The 19,949-nt window shown below is 33.3% G+C and overlaps 1 pseudogene across 1 annotated transcript; it reads left to right on the forward strand.

Moving 5' to 3' along the window:
* Positions 1–14,290: 14,290 nt before the first annotated feature.
* LOC147645162 (NADH-ubiquinone oxidoreductase chain 5-like) lies at positions 14,291–16,899 on the forward strand (annotated as a pseudogene). The gene is made up of 2 exons (XR_015273524.1): positions 14,291–16,481; positions 16,871–16,899. The product of XR_015273524.1 is annotated as an NADH-ubiquinone oxidoreductase chain 5-like (transcript).
* The last annotated feature ends 3,050 nt before the right edge of the window (positions 16,900–19,949 follow it).

Here is a 19,949-nt window from a genome sequence, read left to right on the forward strand (position 1 = left end):
AAAATAATTTTTTTATTTAAAACATCGATGTTTAATCGATTTTTTGCGCCAAAAACATCGATGTCCGTGAACATCGATGTTTCTCCACCTCTAGTTCTACTTCTCCTGTTTCACATGATCTTAACATCTCTTAACATAGGCTTAACATAGATGGGCTTAACATACATTGGCTTAACATACATTGGCTTAACATAGATGCGCTCTATGCTGGCCTACTACAATATCAAGGGTCACATCGAAAGTTGGATGATACGGAACTTCGGGCCAGGGATATTTAAATCACCTAGGATCTATACTGGTCTCTATCCAAAAGTATACTGGAAACCATCTGAATAGCGGAAAGGTGGTTCCAATAAATGGGAAGTTCTGACAATGGAGGTATTTAAGAAAAGGTAATAAAAATGGAGTTGCCAGAGTTGATAGTTAGCTTCACACAAGGGAATTCAACATCGTTGCATACCACGAAGGCTAATAATTCTGACGTGAGTGAGGAGTCCAGCACTATAAGAACTCCACCCCGCGCCTGATAGGGCGATCTAGTCGATATACTGTGAACACAGCTGAAAATACTTCGGAGCTCAGAATCTCCGGCTTTCAGAATAAAAGTTAGGAAGCTTACTACGTAAGCCTCTTGCATTCTGATAGGAAATACCTAGGGAGTAGGTTAGATTTTTGGGTCGGGATTGGAAGTCGAAGAAGGCGCAGTGGTATGATCAGGCCTGGGAAGACTTAATTCTACAGGCCGCTTTTTCTTATTCTCGCTTCGAACTTCTTAACAACGACGAAGTCTGGCCAGAAGTTGGAATAGCAAATATTGTTTAAGAGTTTTTAGGGACATTTATTTTAAAAGATAAAAAATCGCTACATTAGAAAATTTAAACTTTTATACTTTAATCTTTATTTTATAGGCTCTGGTTTTCCCTTGTATAAAGGCGATCTTCCGATGTTTGATCAAGGGAGAGCCGCGAAACAACAATATGTCTCGTCGATGGAACCGCTTTAAGGGCTTTTGGCAAGGCAGGTTGGTTATCTGCCGTGCCATTTTCGGCCGGTATTCCGGGCCTAACACCCTGGGCAGATATAACGTTATACACGGGACTTTGAGGGGTCAATATTTGGGACCCCCCAGGGGACAAAACAGAAATCACCGGCGGTGCGGGCACTCCCGCTGCACATTCGGGCAACGAATCTTTCCTAGCGCTCGATCTCAGCACTCATGGAATTAATGCTGAGGTCAATTGCTGTGCCGAGGGAGGCTGCTGCTGAGAGCCCGCTGCGGGTGGTTGGAGCCCGTCTACATGCTGCCCACCAATAGCAGTTTTTTGCGCTTTGACTCATTTAATAGCGTAAGGCTATTAAATTGAGTGTCTAGCGCCGAGAGTTTTATGAAAACTCGTTAAAATGCCCTTAAAACCGTTTTTGGTTTGCATCATGAAAGACATCATCTCCCCCTCTGCATCGCTACAGGCCTTTCACATCGTCCACCGTCCGAGCTCCACCACCAATACACTTGGCGTGCATGATGTTGTCTCACAGCTAGCAGCCGATTGTAAGGTCACCTACAGATATAGCCTTTTTGCAGGTTTTGGCGAAACAGACAATATTTCCGGACATTAAGACTTACCTTTGTACTTGTACTTGAGAAAAAGAGAGGAAAAAAACAACAGAGCTATGAAGATAAGAAGTGAAGATTCAAAGCGAGAGCGGGGAGATAAATAACTAAAACGTTTAGCTTTTGCAACGGCGCAAAAGGAAAGGCAAAATATGAAAAAGCTATCCTAGCAGCACAACTAAATTGGAAAATAAAACCAATTATAGACACAAATCATAATAGCGGGAAGTTATTGACACAAAATAGAAAATTTAAATTTAATTAAATTAGTAAATTAAAAAATAAAGTAAGAAAAAGTTCGCCTCGAGCGGGATTTAAACTCGCACTAGCCTGATTGGAAACCGCGTGCTTTAACCCCTGAGCCACGCGTCACGACCGCCTCGCGACGGCAAAGTCAAATATCAAGCGCGCAAAAAAATAAATGTCCTAAAGGGTTTGCAACTTTTTGTCCCTCTCACACGCGATATGCACATGTGTGTATATCGCCGACGCAATTCTAATTGTCTACGTGGCGCGATGTGTAAGCGGCCGGACTGTTAAACATTAAGACGTAGATTCAATCCCCACTTTTAATCGTTAAACATTAAGACGTAGATTCAATCCCCACTTTTACCCCACTGAGCGCTCAGGGCGAATTTCCTCATGAGTCGAGCACCGACGTCGGCATTATAAATTACACCGCTCACTCATAAATAAAAACGAATGAGAACTTTACATAAACAGTGGGTCCTACCAAAGACTATACAATTTACAAGATGCCTCACGACCATACATTCGTTTTGCAATATGGGACTAATTTTATTATTCAAACGACAATGGCGCTCTCCCTGCTCTCACACAATTGAGAGCGTAAAGATCTAAAAACCCTGCAGTACCGCGTGTCATCAATAGCCACTGTCATCAACCCGTCATCAACGCGCCGACTGCAACTTCTACCGAGGCGACGCTCTACCGACTGCGACATCTACTACGACGCTCTACCCACGATACAGTTACAACGGTTGTCTAGACAGCAGTCGTCGGCAGTACCATGGCCCGGCCGTTGATGAATTTTGTTGATGAAACATCAATGAATTGTTGATGAATCATCGATGAATTGATGATGAGTTGTTGATGATTTTGTTGGTGAATTGTTGATGAATCATCGATGAATTGCTTATGAATTGTTTTTGATGACGGCCTAGGACATGTACATGTTAAATTCATCAACAGTTTGTATGTACATACATACATTTACGGCAATAAATAAAAAAGTCGGGATTTCTTATGAACGGCTGAACGGATTTTGACGAAACATGAATCAAAATGTTCAGAATTGCGATCCCGTTAATGGTTCGATATTTATTTTGCATAAGTTTCTTAATAAAGTAAAAATCAAATCGATTTAATTTTAGGCAAACATTGCTGCCAGATATGTATGTATGTACATATATATATTCTTCGAAGGAACATTTATGGGATGTGGGTTAGATTTAATAGAGATTTAATTCGAAAATAGAGAATATTTTTCCCTATCTTTTGAGATACCGTGCAAGTTTGCACGCGTTCATTTAACGGAGTAAGCATTTTTCAAAAGCTAGCGTTAAAATATAGTATGGGGCATGCCACACGGCGTTAGGGTCATTACGAAGCCAATGTTTGTGAATGAGGTCGGAAAAGCGAAACACTTGAATTTCTAAAAATCTGACGGTTAGATCAAGTTAAGATTTAATTTGAAATTAGAGAATATTTTTCCCTATTTTTTGAGATACAGTACAAGTTTTCACGTGTTCAATTAAGGGCGTAAGATTTTTGTAAAAGTTTGCGTCGGTTTTGCTTGTCGGGGTGCATAACATTCCGCCGTGGTATATACTAAAATAATCTAAAATTAACGAAATAGATAATTTTCTCTGATTTAGATGAAAATCCCACTAAATTGTTTTAAATGGCTTTTCCATTTATTCGGCAGTCACTTTTCTTAAAGTTATTGATATATTTTTTTAATTTAGTATTTTTCTTAACATGTTTCCATGGTCTGGTTCAGAGAGTGGTTCTTTGCTGGTTCCCATCTGGTTACATTTTCATAGTTCGCGCCTAAGCTCTCAGCCCAAATACATACCACCCACTGTTATTCGTTTTTCTGGAAATCTGACCGTTAAAAATAATTGAAATTTTCACCAAATATTCGTTAATCTCCCCATAGTAAGCCTATATACCGTCCATATGTGCACGCGATCGTAAATCGAAGTTATAAGCCCTACAATTTTGGATGCCCTATTTTGTATGAAGCCGACCTCGAGGTTAGATCACTGTTATGGGATTTGCTCAAAAAATTAACTGAGAAATTGAAACTTTGTAGGGTAAAAACAATAGATGTCCTTTATTTTGGCGTATCATGAATTGCTGCACGCCTTTGATTAACCGAGATATTAAGAACTCCGTGAAAACACGATTTTTCGCATGCTATTTTTTTTAATATATCCAAATGTCAAATACTTTCAAACTCAGTAAAAAAAAATAGTACATTCATTTTTTAGCATTTAGAAACTTTATTTTATTCGAATTAATAAAAAAATTATAAAATAAATTAAAAACTAAAGAACCACTCCATGTTCAATTTTCCCACCGTTCCATTTCGACGATAATTTGACAGACATTGTTTTGTTTAATAAATTTGATATTTATTTTTTTCAGTATGTTTCTTAACATGGTTCCATGGTCTGGTTCAACGAGTGGTTCTCTGCTGGTTCCATACCTAAATTACGAAATAAATTAAATATTAATGATCTCCTCCATGTTCAATCTTCCCACCGTTCTATTTCGAAGCTTACTCATCTCATCGGAAATCTTCAAAAGAATAAACTTTGTAGCATTTCAAAAAGTTTAACCGTTTCCATACCATACTTTAGAAAATAACGTTACAAATTTTCACCACTTTTGTAGCTTGTTCGATTGTGGTTTGTCTCGTTTTCATTTCTTTAGACCCAACATTCTGATTTAAAATGCTTTTCCACAGTTACAAATGTTTGTTTGTACCCTTGCACGGAATTATAACTTTAGTCAGAAGTTTGCAACGCGGTGATGGAGACATTTCCGACCATATCTTCTTAATATACATACATATGTATATAAATCTCGTGTCACAATGTTTGTCCTCAGTTCGATCCAACTTGAGAAAGGATAGTTTAAATCTCAATTTATAGTCGTAATTTTAATTTATTATTATTTGTCTGTTATTATCTGACAGTTACAATTATCTGTTAACTCCTAATGATTCTAACAGATGTCGTTTATTTAAAGGCCAAACAATTTGTATACCCTTGCAGGGTATTATAATTTCAATCAGCAGTTTGCAACGCAGTGATGGAGGCACCTCCGACCATATAAAGTATATACACTCACCAGAAAAAGTGTGCGTACAAACTTAACGCGCAACTTTGATTTTAAATAAAAATAGTTCTATGGAAGATATTGACTTCAATTTTTTTTTAAATTAACGATACATCTATTATTAAAAATTATAGCTAGTCTTTATTTATTTCCGTCCACAACTTTTTTATTTAAAATAAAAAAACAAAAAATACCCATGTTTTCGGGCAAGAAAAAGTGTGCGTACAAAATTCAATTAAGATAAAAAAAAAAACATTTATTGTTAAGGCATTGATAAAATTAGTAAGAAGGAGGATACCCATTTCTATCTATTGTCCCATTTAAGCGTTTTGGAATTGAATTACCCAATTTTTCGGTAAGTTCAGGTGGTATTTTACTCTACTCATCCAAAACCACACCCTTCAACGTATCCTTCGATGTAATTGTTCGAAGACGAATCCTGCGCTCCAGAAAAACCCACAGATCCTCTATGGGGCTTAAGTCCTGCGACTGAGGCGATGAATGCAGTTGATTTTTGGTATAAAACAGCAACCATAGCTTCAAACTAAGCGAAGTATGCTTGGGGTCATTATCCTGTTGCAACCCCAGCTCCCATAGGAACGATCGAGAAATTAATCCAATCAAAAATTATAACTATAACTATAATTATAAAAATTATAACAACACATTTTCATCAAATTTGAGATATTGCCATTTTATATAAGTCTTAAATTTTGTATCAACTTTAATGGAAATCGGACGATTATATCATATACATAGGTGCCATACATACGATCGTTTGATGTAGAGGAAAAATGCAAATCTGTGAATGTAAAACTGCAAATATAATATGTATATGTGAATGAAATGAAAGCAAGTATTACTTTTTAAAATAATTATATTTAATAAATTGAATATTATTAATATTAATATAAACTATTTTGGCAGATTAGTGCAATAAATTTAGAATTTATTTATGTAATTTTTATTACAAATAGTACTTGTTTTATATAGAATTTATTTTATCTTTAGTTGGAAGTTTATTATTAATTATTTGTGTATTAGTGAGTGTTGCTTTTTTAACATTATTAGAGCGAAAAGTTTTAGGGTATATTCAAATTCGTAAGGGTCCAAATAAAGTTGGGTTAATAGGGATTCCTCAGCCTTTTTGTGATGCAATTAAATTATTTACAAAAGAACAAACTTATGCTTTATTGTCTAATTATTTAAGGTATTATATTTCTCCAATTTTTTCTTTATTTTTATCATTATTTGTATGAATATGTTTACCTTTTTTTGTTAAATTATATTCTTTTAATTTGGGAGGATTATTTTTTTTATGTTGTACTAGATTAGGAGTTTATACTGTTATAGTAGCTGGATGATCTTCTAATTCTAATTATGCATTATTAGGAGGATTACGAGCTGTTGCTCAAACTATTTCTTATGAAGTTAGTTTAGCTTTAATTATATTATCTTTTATTTTTATAATTGGAAGTTATAATATAATTTACTTTTATTATTATCAAGTTTATATTTGATTTTTTATTATTTTATTTCCTATAGCTTTGGTTTGATTAACAATTTCATTAGCTGAAACTAAACGGACTCCTTTTGATTTTGCTGAAGGAGAATCAGAATTAGTTTCTGGATTTAATGTTGAATATAGAGAAGGAGGTTTTGCTTTAATTTTTATAGCTGAATATGCAAGAATTTTATTTATAAGAATGTTATTTTGTGTAATTTTTTAAGGTTGTGATGTATTTAATTTATTATTTTATGTAAAACTAGCTGTACCCTGCCACGTTTCTCTGTGGCATATTATGGTTAAGAGGGCACTTCTGAATACATCAAGGTTCTGGCAAAATCATCTTTCTGGCATAAGGTGAAGAAGGCAGTCAGAGTTGTCGCTGGCGGATTCAGGACTCTTTCTTGCACATTTCTTTCTGTGAAATAGACACGTTGACCATTCTCCAAATGGACTGCCAAGCGAACTAAATCTGGATAGCGTTCATGAAAAAAAAGCAGCCTCGTTGCTGCTTATGTATCTTCTAGCCTGGTATTGAGATATTCCATCGACAACTCGTACTGCATTGTTGTCACCATTTTCTGCCTGAACACCAAAAACTGCCATATCGCTGCCTTTATTCACGTACTTGCAGATATATTTAATCGATTTCACGGAATTGCAATATTCTACGTTGATGTGCGCTTTGTATGATTTTGACAATAGTGGTGAGTATGGAACCACCCAACGATTGTCTACCTCAATATCACCAATTCTCATGTTTAAATTTGCCGAAGTCCCTCCATCTTCAGTTGACCGTCTCCCATACAGAGGATATCCATCGTCCCCTGTTACGGTGTTGGCTGTAAATGCTCGACGATATCGCTTGGAACACTTCCCGTCTACCATGCATGGTGAACATGGGTTGAGGGTACCACATGGGCCATGGATCATGTTCTTGATGACAACTTCATGTAAATCCGTATCAACCTCGGCCCGTGGAATCTCAGCGCATATAACATCGTCGATTTCATCTGGAGTAATTTTGATAAAAATCATACAGCCAAATCAGTATGTGCGCATGCGGCAATTCTCTCTTCTGCCATTCTACTGAATACATCCAGCACCGCACAGATCCAAAAACTCCATGTTTCACAATGAAATCCATCAGTGACTTGAGCTTTTGTCTGAAAACACGGGCTGTGATGTCATGCCTATCCCTATACGATTGTCCAGGAAATAACAGCTGTACTATCTCGTCCCAAGCTGGATTGCATGTGAAGGTGATAAATAAGTCTGGACGGCCGTGGCAACGAACATATGCCATGGCATCTTGAGCATATTCCTGCATGTGGCGTGAACTACCTATGTATGAGGATGGCAAAATCGTGAGCTTTCCAACGTTGGTTGTATTACGGTCATTCATCACAGCATCCCGTAAATGTATATATTCATCCGACCGAAGTTTCGTCTGATTCAATCGGAGGAACACCAAACGTTCTGTTTCAATTTTTGCATACATATCGACAATGTACTGATGAAACAACTGACGACATTTCAATATATGATTGCAATCGGTCCTCCGAACCATTAACCTGTATGAGTAAAAGTTCATCGCGCAGCCGCGTCTCTCGGATGGAGGCCCGTTCTTCGCCAGTCATATTCGTAATCTTACGTCTTTTTGCTTCTGTATTGCGAATACGACGACCCAATCTCGACTTCTTTGGTGGCATGACTTCGTTTCTTACTGAACCTGAACAAAAAAATAAAATTTGTATCTCCAATTTCTTCTTTCAATATGTTTTGAATGTTTGACAGGAAATGCTTTGATTCAGCTGGCTGCCTGTAGAGGGAGCAGCAGTAGGGGCACGGGGAAACGCGAAAAAAAAGTGATATATTCGCAAATGCAGATAAGCTATCAACATCAAAAGTAGACAATAACCGAGCTGGAACCTCAACGCATGTTCTCTAAAAATTTGGGCTTAAACGGTTCAGAACTTTTCAAGTTTCTTCTTTCAAAATGTGTTGAATGTTTGACAGGAAATGCTTTGATTCAGCTGGCTGCCTGTAGAGGGCGCAGCAGTAGGGGCACGGGGAAACGCTAAAAAAAATTGATATATTCGCGACCGCAGATAAGCTATCAACATCAAAAGTAGACAATAACCGAGCTGGAACCTCAACGCATGTTGTGTAAAAATTTGGGCTTAAACGGTTCAGAACTTTTCAAGTCTATGAAGGATGTAGACACGAACAGAGCATTTTTATATATATAGATTGTAATTTTATTATTATTATTAGTTTTAACTTTTAGAAGAATAAGTTTATTTATATTTTATTTATTTTTTTTGAAAGAAGATTAATTCCTACATTATTTTTAATTTTAGGATGGCGTTATCAACCTGAACGTTTACAAGCTTACAAGGAGTATATCTTTTATTTTATACTTTATTAGTTTCTTTACCAATATTAATTGGAATTTTTTATTTAATAAATAAAATTGGTTCTATAAATTTTTATTTAATAAATAATTGTATATTTAATTATGATTTACTATATTTTTGTTTATTATGTGCTTTTTTAGTTAAAATACCTATATTTTTAGTTCATTTATGATTGCCAAAAGCACATGCAGAAGCTCCTGTTTCTGGTTCTATAATTTTAGCTGGAATTATATTAAAATTAGGAGGATATGGATTATTAAGAGTAATTTCATTTTTGCAATTAATAAATTTAAAATATAGATTTGTTTGAATTAGAATTAGATTGGTAGGAGGTGTTTTAGTAAGTTTAGTTTGTTTACGTCAAACTGATTTGAAATCTTTAATTGCTTATTCTTCTGTTGCTCATATAGGAATTATTTTAGCTGGTTTAATAACTATAACTTATTGAGGATTATGTGGTTCTTATAGCTTAATAATTGCTCATGGATTATGTTCATCTGGTTTATTTTGTTTAGCAAATGTTTCTTATACCTGCGATGACTTTATGATGATTTTTATTAAGTTCTACTAATATAGCAGCTCCTCCTTCTTTAAATTTATTAGGAGAGATTTCTTTATTAAATAGAATTGTGTCTTGATCATGAATTTCTATAATTATATTATCTTTATTGTTCGGAGCAGACCGCTAGCGCCTAATTGTGCGCGCATGGGTGTATGGCTGCACCTGCTGCGCTCTTAGCTTTTCTCTTTCGTCATCTATTTATCTATCTCTTCTTCTTCTGTCGCCTTATCTTTATGCTAAGCTACATTGTAAGCGTTTTGATATATATGTTAAAAACTAAGCATTCGATCGGTAGTTGCAGCTCCGACCAGAGAAGTGAACAAAAATAAAATACAGCATATAATCGACCTATTCGTGCGTTCGTAGTTATTGCTCAAGGGTGGCAAATTTGTTGTCTTCCCCATAAACATTTTGGTGACCCCGACGTGATCTTTTGGTTCGGAGCCTGCAACCCGGTGTTCGTTGTTTAATATCGTTTAAACAAATCGCTTTGCTTCGCTGTCGCTTACTGGCATTCGGTCATAAGCACACAAGCAGACTCACATACACACATACCTTGTACATAACAAGCTGAGTGCATATAGCCGTCCGCTGATTTTCGGTTTAATCGCGCTGTTTAACAAAAGCTGTGTTGTGCCAAACATTGTACAGAAAGGTGGATCGCGCTTAAGCGTCGTTAATAGCGCCTATTGAACATATATATACTTATGCATATATAGCATAGACGTGCGTGTGCCAAAACTCCGCTGTTTCGAGGCAGACAATTGCAACAACAACATTGTCGAGGTTTCGGTGCATATCGGTGACGCTGATTAACCTAAATTTGCGCGGTGAAAACTAAACGGGTTCCTATATACCGAAGCGGTCAGACATTTTCCCTTAATTAAATCTTTTCGCGTGAGAAAATAAAGATGGCTAATACGGAAAATTCGGTTCAGCATCAAAATGAGCCGCCAAGTGACGTGGACTTTTACCGAGCCAAGGCCCAATCCCTTTTGCGGCAATTGAGCTCGATGAATTATTTCATAAATCCGGAGACGGTAGATCAGTTTGATGAAGCTGATTTACTGGCGCGACTGGAGTGGATTAATTCATTAAATTTGTCCTTTGATTCCGCACAGACTTCGCTGGAAAAATTGGACTTTTCGGAGATAGCAAGCGACCATCGGATTGAGTTCTCCACGGCGTTCATGGATGTGAAGGCGAAAATAAATCGAGGTTTAGCGGCGCTTCGCAAATCTCAATTGCCGGCTGCAACCGCTGCAAATTCAACTTCCATAGACAATTTTAATCATCCGGATCTTTCTTTCCGATCTAGGAAGCCTCGGTTGCCAATTTTGGAGATAGCTCGGTTCCATGGATCCTACTCTGATTGGCCGGATTTTATTGCAACGTTCAGCACGGTCATCGGAAATGACGAAGAGCTAAGTGATATTGAAAAATTGCAATATCTAAGGTCAAGTTTAGGCGGTGTGGCTCTAGAGACCATACGTTCGCTTGAGCCCTCGAATGCCAATTATACAAAGGCTTTGGACTTACTCAAAAATCGATTTGATAATAAAGTTCTACATTTTCAGGCACACGTACAGGCAATATTTGGGTTAAAAGGTGTCGAGAAGGGATCAGCCAAGGGTCTACGGGAGTTAAGCGATTGCATGAATTCGCATCTGCGAGCAATCCGTACCCTGGCCACTACGCAACAAATCTTGGACGGATTGCTGATTCACATCGTCGCACGGAAGCTCGATCAGAGGACGCGGGAAAAATGGGAAGAGGATTTGTCCATCAACAACCTAGCTACGTGGGATTCTATGGAGTCGTTCTTGCAAAGGAGGTGTAGGATTATGGAAAATTCGGATCAAGCCTTGGTAACGCAAACACCAAGCCGGCAGGTGGGAAAAGCCCTGCATGGGTATAGCTTCATTGCTTCAGTTGGTAGCTCAAATCTTCCCCTATGTACGTTTTGTGATGCGAGGGATCATTATTTGCCAAAATGCTCTCGATTTCTAAATTTGAGCCCGAATCTGCGATTTAGAGAAGCAAAGAAGTTGCACCTGTGCCTCAACTGTTTGCGCAAGGGGCATAGTTTGCAGCAATGCAAGTCAACGCACTGCAGATACTGTCGAATGAAGCACCACTCATTGTTGCATTTTAATCAGGACCCATCTGTACCATCCACCGCCTCATCTCTATCATCCGATCCATTTCCCAACTCTCAGCCAGCATCATCACATTCATCATCGCATTCATCATCGTATTCATCATCCCAACCTAATCACCGTTCATCGAACCCTCCACCAAGCCCCACAGATATTTTGCCTGTTGATTACGTGTTGCTTCCAATCGCGATCATATATTTGAGAAACAAGGCTGGAGAATTTGTGCCTTGCCGAGCATTCTTAGACTCGGCTTCTCAACTAAACTTCATAACGTCTCGTCTAGTGAATCAACTTAATTTGAATTGTAGAAAGTCGCATACCCTAGTCGCTGGGATTGGGGAATCCTCTCTGAATTCCGATACGGCAGTCGACATTGTAGCGCAATCCCAGGATGCAAGCTATCGTGCCTCATTCTCCGCGGTTGTGACTGACAGTATCGCTGATTATCAGCCTCATTTTAACATAAATGCCACATCGTGGAAAATTCCGCAAAATATTTCGCTTGCTGATCCTCATTTTAATCGGTCAGAGCGGATTGATCTTATAATTGGTGCTGGACTCTTCTTCAAAATAATGGCTACGGGACAAATTTATTTGGGTAGCGCGTTGCCAACCCTTCAGAACACCAAACTTGGTTGGATCGTGTCTGGAGGGCTGCCGAGTGCGTCAACTCCTCAGTCTGTCTCAGCTGCCGTCGTCAAGGATCCTAGGAATCATAAATGCTCGACGATATCGCTTGGAACACTTCCCGTCTACCATGCATGGTGAACATGGGTTGAGGGTACCACATGGGCCATGGATCATGTTCTTGATGACAACTTCATGTAAATCCGTATCAACCTCGGCCCGTGGAATCTCAGCGCATATAACATCGTCGATTTCATCTGGAGTAATTTTGATAAAAATCATACAGCCAAATCAGTATGTGCGCATGCGGCAATTCTCTCTTCTGCCATTCTACTGAATACATCCAGCACCGCACAGATCCAAAAACTCCATGTTTCACAATGAAATCCATCAGTGACTTGAGCTTTTGTCTGAAAACACGGGCTGTGATGTCATGCCTATCCCTATACGATTGTCCAGGAAATAACAGCTGTACTATCTCGTCCCAAGCTGGATTGCATGTGAAGGTGATAAATAAGTCTGGACGGCCGTGGCAACGAACATATGCCATGGCATCTTGAGCATATTCCTGCATGTGGCGTGAACTACCTATGTATGAGGATGGCAAAATCGTGAGCTTTCCAACGTTGGTTGTATTACGGTCATTCATCACAGCATTCCGTAAATGTATATATTCATCCGACCGAAGTTTCGTCTGATTCAATCGGAGGAACAGCAAACGTTCTGTTTCAATTTTTGCATACATATCGACAATGTACTGATGAAACAACTGACGACATTTCAATATATGATTGCAATCGGCCCTCCGAACCATTAACCTGTATGAGTAAAAGTTCATCGCGCAGCCGCGTCTCTCGGATGGAGGCCCGTTCTTCGCCAGTCATATTCGTAATCTTACGTCTTTTTGCTTCTGTATTGCGAATACGACGACCCAATCTCGACTTCTTTGGTGGCATGACTTCGTTTCTTACTGAACCTGAACAAAAAAATAAAATTTGTATCTCCAATTTCTTCTTTCAATATGTTTTGAATGTTTGACAGGAAATGCTTTGATTCAGCTGGCTGCCTGTAGAGGGAGCAGCAGTAGGGGCACGGGGAAACGCGAAAAAAAAGTGATATATTCGCAAATGCAGATAAGCTATCAACATCAAAAGTAGACAATAACCGAGCTGGAACCTCAACGCATGTTCTCTAAAAATTTGGGCTTAAACGGTTCAGAACTTTTCAAGTTTCTTCTTTCAAAATGTGTTGAATGTTTGAGAGGAAATGCTTTGATTCAGCTGGCTGCCTGTAGAGGGCGCAGCAGTAGGGGCACGGGGAAACGCTAAAAAAAATTGATATATTCGCGACCGCAGATAAGCTATCAACATCAAAAGTAGACAATAACCGAGCTGGAACCTCAACGCATGTTGTGTAAAAATTTGGGCTTAAACGGTTCAGAACTTTTCAAGTCTATGAAGGATGTAGACACGAACAGAGCATTTTTATTTAATATTGTAATTTTATTATTATTATTAGTTTTAACTTTTAGAAGAATAAGATTATTTATATTTTATTTATTTTTTGAAAGAAGATTAATTCCCACATTATTTTTAATTTTAGGGTGAGGTTATCAACCTGAACGTTTACAAGCTGGAGTATATCTTTTATTTTATACTTTATTAGTTTCTTTACCAATATTAATTGGAATTTTTTATTTAATAAATAAAATTGGTTCTATAAATTTTTATTTAATAAATAATTTTATATTTAATTATGATTTATTATATTTTTGTTTATTATGTGCTTTTTTAGTTAAAATACCTATATTTTTAGTTCATTTATGATTGCCAAAGGCTCATGTAGAAGCTCCTGTTTCTGGGTCTATAATTTTAGCTGGAATTATATTAAAATTAGGAGGTTATGGGTTATTACGAGTAATTTCATTTTTGCAATTAATAAATTTAAAATATAGATTTGTTTGAATTAGAATTAGATTAGTAGGTGGTGTTTTAGTAAGTTTAGTTTGTTTACGACAAACTGATTTGAAATCTTTAATTGCTTACTCTTCTGTTGCTCATATAGGAATTGTTTTAGCTGGTTTAATAACTATAACTTATTGAGGATTATGTGGTTCTTATAGATTAATAATTGCTCATGGATTATGTTCATCTGGTTTATTTTGTTTAGCAAATGTTTCTTATGAACGGTTAGGAAGACGAAGTTTATTAATTAATAAGGGTTTATTAAATTTTATACCTGCAATGACTTTATGATGATTTTTATTAAGTTCTACAAATATAGCAGCTCCTCCTTCTTTAAATTTGTTAGGAGAAATTTCTTTATTAAATAGAATTGTATCTTGATCATGAATTTCTATAATTATATTGTCTTTATTATCATTTTTTAGAGCTGCTTATACCTTATATTTATATTCATTTAGTCAACACGGAAAATTATTTTCTGGAATTTATTCTTTTAGAGGAGGTAAAATTCGTGAATATTTATTAATACTATTACATTGATTACCTTTAAATTTATTAATTTTAAAATCAGATGCTTGTATATTAATATTATATTTAAATAGTTTAATAAAAATACTAATTTGTGGTGTTAGTGATATGAAATAATTCATTTTAGATCGTGAAATATTTATCAATTTGTAGAATTAGATTTGTTAATTTAATTTCTATTAGATTAACATGTTTTTTTTTAAGATTATATTTTTTATTAAATAATATAATTTATTTTATTGAATGAGAAGTTGTTTCATTAAATTCTGTAAGAATTGTAATAACTTTTTTATTTGATTGAATAAGTTTATTATTTATGTCTTTTGTTTTAATAATTGCTTCTTTAGTTATTTTTTATAGAAAAGAATATATAGAAAGAGATGAAAATATTAATCGATTTATTATATTAGTATTAATATTTGTTTTATCAATAATATTATTAATTATTAGACCTAATTTAATTAGAATTTTATTAGGGTGGGATGGATTAGGATTAGTTTCTTATTGTTTAGTTATTTATTTTCAAAATGTTAAATCTTATAATGCTGGAATATTAACTGCTCTATCTAATCGAATTGGAGATGTGGCTTTTTTATTAGCTATTGCTTGAATATTAAATTATGGTAGATGAAATTATATTTTTTATTTAGAAGTTATACAAAATGAATTTGAAATATTAGTAATTGGTAGATTAATAATATTAGCTGCTATAACTAAAAGAGCTCAAATTCCATTTTCATCTTGATTACCTGCTGCTATAGCAGCCCCTACTCCTGTTTCAGCTTTAGTCCATTCTTCAACTTTGGTAACAGCTGGTGTTTATTTATTAATTCGATTTAATATTATTTTAAGAACTTCTTGATTAGGTCAATTATTATTATTATTATCAGGATTAACAATATTTATGGCTGGATTGGGAGCTAATTTTGAATTTGATTTAAAAAAAATTATTGCATTGTCTACTTTAAGTCAATTAGGATTAATAATAAGAATTTTATCTATAGGATTTTATAAATTAGCTATATTTCATCTTTTAACTCATGCTTTATTTAAGGCTTTGTTATTTATATGTGCTGGAGCTATTATTCATAATATAAATAATTCTCAAGATATTCGTTTAATAGGAGGATTAAGAATTCATATACCATTAACTTCAGCTTGTTTTAATGTTTCTAATTTAGCTTTATGTGGAATACCTTTTTTAGCTGGATTTTATTCTAAGGATATAATTTTAGAAGTTGTTATAATTAGAAATATTAATTTATTTTCTTTCTTTTTATATTTTTTTTCTACTGGATTAACTGTAATATATTCTTTTCGGTTAGTTTATTATTCAATAACAGGAGAATTAAATTGTGGAAGTTTAAATATATTAAATGATGAAAGTTGAGTTATATTACGAGGGATATTAGGTTTATTAGTTATAAGAATTATTGGAGGAAGAATATTAAATTGATTAATTTTTCCTATTCCTTATATAATTTGTTTACCTTTATATTTAAAAATGTTAACTTTATTTGTTTGTATTAGTGGTGGTTTATTAGGATATTTAATTTCTATAACAAAAATTTTTACATTAAATAAATCTTTATTAAATTATAATATTTCTATATTTTTAGGTTCAATATGATTTATACCTTATATTAGTACTTATGGAATAATTTTTTATCCATTAAATTATGGTCAATTAGTTGTAAAAAGATTTGACCAAGGATGATCAGAATATTTTGGTGGTCAACATTTATATAGAAAATTAGTTAATTATTCTCAAACTTTATTATTAATACATAATAATAGATTAAAAATTTATTTAATATTGTTTGTATTTTGAATTTTAATTTTATTTAATTTCTTATTATTTTCATATTCAAATAGCTTATATTTAGAGTATGACACTGAAGATGTTATGGAGATTATTTAATCTTTGAATATAGTGAATTATTTTTAGTAATTTATAAAAAAAAAATTTTTTTATTTTTACAATGAAAATGTAAAGTTTTATTTAAACTATATAAATAGAAGTATAAATGGAATTTAACCATTAAAAGAAAAAAGTTAGCAGCTTTTACTTGATCACCATACTTCCTTAATTGAGGTTATAACCTATTTATATCATTAACAGTGATACGCCTCTATTTTGGCTTCAATTAAAGAATAAGGGTAAAATTACCTAAGATTAGGTCGAAACTAATTGCAATTAATCGCTTCATATTCTTTTAATTATAAGGTAGATTGAATATTCAATACTTTTTAAATGCAAATCAAATGTTATAATTAACTACAACCCTATTAATTTGATCAGTTTAATATTCCTTGATTTCATTCATGATATAAACCGATTAATAAAATTAAAATAAAAATAATTGAAGTAATTGTTCAGATAAAAATATTAGAAAATTTTAAAATAATAATTATAGGTAAAATTAAAGCAATTTCTACATCAAAAATTAAAAAAATAATAGTAATTAAAAAAAATCGTAAAGAAAATGGTAATCGAGATGATGATTTTGGGTCAAATCCACATTCAAATGGTGATCTTTTTTCTCGATCAATTAAAGCTTTTTTAGAAAGAATTGAAGCTAAAAATATTACAATTGTTGTAATTATTAAAATTAAAGAACCAATTAAAATAATTGAAAAAATTATTTATACTATTATTAATAGACCTTATGATTGGAAGTCAAATATACTTTTATACTATATAAATAAAAATTAATTAATTATCCACCTCATCAGTAGATTGTAATATATAAAAATAATCAAACTACATCAACAAAATGTCAATATCAAGCTGCTGCTTCAAATCCAAAATGATGATTTTTTGAAAAATGATTATTTAAGTGTCGTAGTAAACAAACTAATAAAAATGTTGTTCCAATTAATACATGAATTCCATGGAATCCTGTTGCTATAAAAAATGTAGATCCATAAACAGAATCTGCAATAGTAAAAGGAGCTTCAATATATTCATAAGCTTGTAAAATAGTAAAATAAATTCCTAAAATTACAGTAAAAAATAAACCTTGTGTAGTTTGAGAATGATTATTTTCTATTAAACTGTGATGAGCTCATGTTACTGTAACTCCTGAAGCTAATAAAATAGCAGTATTTAATAAAGGAATTTGAAATGGATTAAAAGAAATAATTCCTATAGGAGGTCATGAAGCACCTAATTCAATAGCTGGAGAAAGACTTCTATGAAAAAATGCTCAAAAAAATCTTACGAAAAATAAAACTTCTGATAAAATAAATAAAATTATTCCTCAACGTAATCCAATTGTTACTGCATAAGTATGTAATCCTTGGTATGTTCCTTCTCGTGAAACATCTCGTCATCATTGATATACAGTTAAAATTGTAATAATATTACCTAAAAAAAATAATGAAATATCATATTGATGAAATCATTTTACTATACCTGATACAGTTGTTATAGCTCCAATAGCTCCTGTTAATGGTCATGGGCTATAATCGACTAAATGAAAAGGGTGATTTGAGTGTGTAGACATTAGTTTACTTCTCTAGAATATAAAGTTCTTAAAACAGCAAATACATAAGATTGAATTATAGCAACAGCAGACTCTAAAACTAATAAAGCAATTTGTCCTACTAATAAAAATGTTACTAATAAATAAGACATTGATGGCCCTGTATTTCCTAATAATGTTAATAGTAAATGTCCAGCAATTATATTAGCAGTTAATCGAACTGCTAAAGTTCCTGGTCGAATTACATTTCTAATTGTTTCAATACATACTATAAAAGGTATAAGAACAGCAGGTGTTCCTTGGGGAACTAAGTGAGCAAATATATGTTGTGTGTGATTAATTCATCCATATAATATAAAACATAATCAAAGAGGAAGTGCTAATGATAAAGTTAAAGTTAAATGACTTGTTCTTGTAAAAATATATGGAAATAATCCTATAAAATTATTAAATAAAATTAATGAAAATAATGAAATAAAAATAAAAGTAGATCCATTGTGTCCTGATGGACCTAATAAAGTTTTAAATTCTTTATGAAGAGTTAATAAAATTGAATTTCAAAAAATATTATAACGAGAAGGTATTAATCAATAAATTGATGGAATTATTAAAAGACCTAAAAATGTTCTTAATCAATTTAAAGATAATCCAAAAATTGCTGATGGGTCAAATACAGAAAATAAATTTGTTATCATTTTCAATTTATAGAATTTAAATTAATATTTTTTAATTCATTAGATTTAGGTGAAGAAGGTATATAAGAATAATAATTAATTGAACAAAATAAAATAAATGTAATAGAAAAAATAAAAAATAATAATAATCATCTAATAGGGGCTATTTGTGGAATTAAAAAATATTAATATTTTAATAATTTTAGTTTGACATACTAATGTTATTTATTTAACTAATTTTTTTTCATTAGAAGTAAGTGCTAATTTACTATAGTGTGGTTTAAGAGACCAGTACTTGCTTTCAGTCATCTAATGAAGAATTATTATTAGAAATTCATTTAATAAAATAATTTACAGGAACTCTTTCAATTACAATTGGTATAAAACTATGATTAGCTCCACAAATTTCTGAACATTGACCATAAAATAAGCCAGGACGATTAATAAAAAAATTTGTTTGATTTAAACGACCTGGAGTTCCATCAACTTTTACTCCTAAAGCAGGAATTGTTCATGAATGAATAACATCTGCAGCTGTAACTAAAATTCGAATTTGGGAATTTATAGGTAATACAATTCGATTATCTACATCTAAAAGTCGAAATCCATCAGTAGATAATTCATTTGTTGGAATTATATATGAATCAAATTCAATATTATTAAAATCTGAATATTCATAACTTCAATATCATTGATGACCAATTCTTTTTAAAGTTACTGATGGTTCATTAATTTCATCTAATAAATATAATAATCGTAAAGAAGGTAATGCAATAAATAATAAAATAATAGCTGGTAAAATAGTTCAAATTATTTCAATAAGTTGACCGTGTAAAAGAAATCGATTTACATAATTATTAAAAAATAGTATAAATATTAAATATCCTACTAAAACGGTAATTATTACTAAAATTAATAATGCGTGATCATGAAAAAAAATTAATTGTTCTATTAAAGGAGAAGCTCTATCTTGTAAACCTAAATTAGCTCATGTAGACATTTATTTTCTAATAAAAGTAAAATACTTTATATATGGAGC

Source organism: Drosophila serrata, unplaced genomic scaffold, assembly GCF_035046125.1.
Source record: "Drosophila serrata isolate PLE 108 unplaced genomic scaffold, ASM3504612v1 contig_4, whole genome shotgun sequence".
In the NCBI taxonomy this organism is placed as follows: domain Eukaryota; kingdom Metazoa; phylum Arthropoda; class Insecta; order Diptera; family Drosophilidae; genus Drosophila; species Drosophila serrata.